The sequence below is a fragment of the Carcharhinus amblyrhynchos genome, unplaced genomic scaffold (genome assembly GCF_965287045.1).
Source record: "Carcharhinus amblyrhynchos unplaced genomic scaffold, sCarAmb.v2.hapA scaffold_694, whole genome shotgun sequence".
NCBI classification, from domain to species: domain Eukaryota; kingdom Metazoa; phylum Chordata; class Chondrichthyes; order Carcharhiniformes; family Carcharhinidae; genus Carcharhinus; species Carcharhinus amblyrhynchos.
This window is the reverse complement of record NW_027650434.1, coordinates 43,084-47,870: the sequence shown is the minus strand read 5'-3', so window position 1 is coordinate 47,870 and position 4,787 is coordinate 43,084.

Genomic DNA, 4,787 nt, shown 5'->3' with positions numbered 1-4,787 from the left:
TCCCCATCCCCTACCACTAGGTCCCCTTTCTCATCCTCTAAAGGACCAACGTTCACCCTAGCCAGCCTCTTCCTTTTTATATATTTATAAAAACTCTTGCTATCCTTTTTTATATTAAACGCTAGCCCAGCTTCATAGTTTCTCCTACCCTTCTTTATCAACTTCTTTGTCAATCTTTGTTGACATTTAAACCTCTCCCAATCCTCTTCTCGCCCACTACTCTTAGCTACTCTAAACGCATCCGCTTTTAATTTAACACTTTCCTTCACCTCCTTCGTTATCCACGGCTTATTACCTCCTCCTACTGTCCTTTTTGACCATCGGAATAAATTTCAGCTGAGCACCAAGAAAGATCTCCTTAAAGATCCTCCACTGCTCCTCAGCAGACCCTCCCTCCAACGCTCTCCCCCAGTCCACATTCGCCAATTCTTCTCTCATCCTACCATACTCCCCTCTGTTCAAACAAAGGACGCGTGTCCGGGAACCCACTTTCTCCTCCTCCATCTGCACCAGAAACTCCACCATACAATGATCACTCTTCCCAAGAGGATCCTTCACCGCAAGGTCCCTAATTCTACCCGCTTCATTACATAACACCAGATCCAAGATAGCTCGCTCCCTCGTCGGCTCCAACACACACTGTTCAAGGAAACTATCCCGGCAGCATTCCAAGAACTCCTCCTCGAGCCCACCGCGTCCAACATGGGTCGACCAATCAATATGTAGATTGAAATCTCCCATAATTATCGCCGTCCCATTCCTGCACGCTGCACTTATTTGCGCGTTAACAGCCCGCCCCACCTCCAGATCATTATTCGGGGGCCTATAGAGGACACCCACCAGCGTCTTCCTCCCTTTGATGTTCCTAATCTCCACCCACAACGATTCCACTTTCTGCTCTTTGGCTCCAATATCATCCCTTGCTACCACCCCAGGACAGGTACAGCACGGGGTTAGATACAGAGTAAAGCTCCCTCTACACTGTCCCCCCATCAAACACTCCCAGGACAGGCACAGCCCATGGTTAGTTATCGAGTTAAGCTCCCTCTACACTGTCCCCCCCACGTCTATTACTTACGTGGCGAAAAACTGCAGCAGGCGACGGTGCAGAGGGACCTCGGGGTCTTTGTGCATGAATCGCAAAAACCCAGCTTGCAGGTGCAGCAGGTGGTCAGGAAGGCAAATGGGATGCTGGCCTTCATCGCGAGGGGGATTGAATATAAAAGTAGGGAGGTCTTGCTGCAGCTGTATAGGGCATTGGTGAGGCCGCAGCTGGAGTACTGTGTGCAGTTTTGGGCGCCGCACCTGCGCAAAGATATTTTGGCCTTGGAGGGAGTGCAGAGGAGGTTTACTAGGCTGATACCGGAGTTGAGGGGGTTGAGCTATGAGGAGAGGCTGAATAAACTAGGCTTGTACTCGTTAGAGTTTAGAAGAATGAGGGGAGATCTCATTGAGACGTATAAGATGATGAATGGGATGGATAGGATAGAGGTGGAGAGACTCTTCCCGCTCAAAAAAGACAGTAGGACTAGGGGGCACAGCCTCAAGATAAAGGGGGGGCGGTTTAGAACGGAGTTGAGGAGGAACTTCTTCACTCAAAGGGTGGTGAATCTCTGGAATTCTCTGCCCATTGAAGTGGTGGAGGCTGCCTCGCTCAATATTTTTAAGAAGCGGGTTGATGGGTTTTTGATAAGAGAGGGGATTAAGGGTTATGGGGAGAGGGCGGGAATGTGGAACTGAGACACGACAGATCAGCCATGATCTTATTGAATGGCGGGGCAGGCTCGAAGGGCTAGGTGGCCAACTCCTGCTCCTATTTCTTATGTTCTTCGGTTCACCCTGATGCTATCCTTAATCAGCAGAGCTACGCCTCCCCCTTTTCCCTCCTGCCTATCCTTCCTTGACATCCCTGTACATTCAGCTCCCAGTCCCTGTCACCTTGCAGCCACGTCTCTGTAATGGCCACCAGATCATATCCATTTGTGCTGATCTGCGCCACCAGCTCATCCACTTTATTCCGAATGCTTCGTGCATTCAGATAAAGTGTCTTCATCCCAGCCTTCACCTGGACCCTATTTGCCAGAACATCACCAACCATACTCACGCCCCCTACTCCCTCTATTATTGGGACATCCTCGGCCTCTTCCCTTACCTGTACCCTCTCCTTAACTTTAGACCCCATAATGTCACCTACCCTCGCACCCTTCCCCCCACTAATTAGTTTAAAGCCCTGTCTACAGTCCTCTTTACACGATTCACCAGGACTCTGGTCCCAGCAGGGTTCAGACCCACCCCATCCCTCCCGAACAGGTCCCACCTACCCCAATACTGATGCCAATGCCCCATAAATTCAAACCCATTCCTCCCACACCGATCCCTGAGGCACCCATTCACTTCCTTAATCCTGTCAACCCTACGCCCGTCTGCACTCGGTTCAGGCAGTAGCCCAGAGATAACCACCTTGTCGGTTCTACTTTTTAATTCCATTCCCAGCTTTTCATACTCCCTCCCCAGATCCTCAGTTCGCATTTTGCCTACAAAACACTCCCAGAACACGTACAGCACGGGGTTAGATACAGAGTAAAGCTCCCTCTACACTGTCCCCATCAAACACTCCCAGGACAGGGACAGCACGGGGTTAGATACAGAGTAAAGCTCCCTCTACACTGTCCCCACCATCAAACACTCCCAGGACAGGTACAGCACGGGGTTAGATACAGAGTAAAGTTCCCTCTACACTGTCCCCATCAAACACTCCCAGGACAGGTACAGCACGGGGTTAGATACAGAGTAAAGCTCCCTCTACACTGTCCCCCCATCAAACACTCCCAGGACAGGTACAGCACGGGGTTAGATACAGAGTAAAGCTCCCTCTACACTGTCCCCCAATCAAACACTCCCAGGACAGGTACAGCACGGGGTTAGATACAGAGTAAAGCTCCCTCTACACTGTCCCCATCAAACACTCCCAGGACAGGTACAGCACGGGGTTAGATACAGAGTAAAGCTCCCTCTACACGATAAGAACATAAGAACATAAGAAATAGGAGCAGGAGTAGGCCATCTAGCCCTTCGAGCCTGCCCCGCCATTCAATAAGATCATGGCTGATCTGTTGTGGCTCAGTTCCACTTTCCCGCCCTCTCCCCATAACCCTTAATCCCCTCGCTTATCAAAAACCCATCAATCCACGTCTTAAAAATATTTAGCGAGGCAGCCTCCACCACTTCAACGGGCAGAGAATTCCAGAGATTCACCACCCTTTGAGTGAAGAAGTTCCTCCTCAACTCCGTTCTAAACCGCACCCCCTTGATCTTGAGGCTGTGCCCCCTAGTCCTACTGTCTTTTTTGAGCGGGAAGAGTCTCTCCACCTCTATCCTATCCATCCCATTCATCATCTTATACGTCTCAATGAGATCTCCCCTCATTCTTCTAAACTCTAACGAGTACAAGCCTAGTTTATTCAGCCTCTCCTCATAGCTCAACCCCCTCAACTCCGGCATCAGCCTAGTAAACCTCCTCTGCACTCCCTCCAAGGCCAAGCTATCCTTGCGTAAGTACGGTGCCCAAAACTGCACACAGTACTCCAGCTGCGGCCTCACCAATGCCCTATACAGCTGCAGCAAGACCTCCCTACTTTTATATTCAATCCCCCTCGCTATGAAGGCCAGCATCCCATTCGCCTTCCTGACCACCTGCTGCACCTGCAAGCTGGGTTTTTGCGACTCATGCACAAGGACCCCGAGGTCCCTCTGCACCGTCACCTGCTGCAGTTTTTCGCCACGTAAGTAATAGTCCTTCCTACCATTATTCCTACCAATGTGGACCACCTCACACTTGCCAACATTAAATTCCATTTGCCAGTTCCTGGCCCATTCGCCCAGCCTATCTAGATCCTTCTGCAGACTCTCCACACCCTCCGCACAATTTGCTGTACCACCAATCTTGGTGTCATCAGCAAATTTCGACACCATACACTCGGTTCCCTCCTCCAGATCATCTATATAAATGGTAAAAAGCTGAGGCCCCAGCACCGACCCCTGGGGCACTCCACTAGTCACCAACCGCCAATCCGAATAGCACCCATTGACCCCCACTCTCTGCCTCCTATTTGACAACCAATCCTATATCCACGCTAACACCCTACCCCCAACTCCATGTCCCCTTGCCATCTGTAATAACCTCTTGTGAGGCACCTTGTCAAACGCCTTCTGAAAATCCAGAAAGACCACATCCACCGGCTCTCCTCTATCCACTGCCCTAGACACATCCTGATAGAACTCCAATAAATTCGTCAGACATGACTTCCCCTTAACGAAACCGTCCCCCATCAAACACTCCCAGGACCATGGGGTCAGGTAGACAATGCAAGAAAGGATGTCCCGAGGCATGGTACATTGGGGAGACCATGCAGACGCTACGACAACGGATGAATGAACATCGCTCGACAATCACCAGGCAAGACTGTTCCCTTCCTGTTGGCGAACACTTCAGTGGTCACGGGCATTCAGCCTCTGACCTTCGGGTAAGCATTCTCCAAGGCGGCCTTCACGACACACGACAGCGCAGAGTCGCTGAACAGAGACTGATAGCCAAGTTCCGCACACATGAGGACGGTCTCAACAGGGATCTTGGGTTCATGTCACACTATCTGTAACCCCCGTGACTTGCCTGGGTTTGCAAAACCTCACTTACTGTACTGTCTGGAGACAATACACATCTCTTTAAACTGTGATCAGTGCTCCTTCCACTCACATTGTCAACCACTTCAGGTCTGAACAGCAGGTTA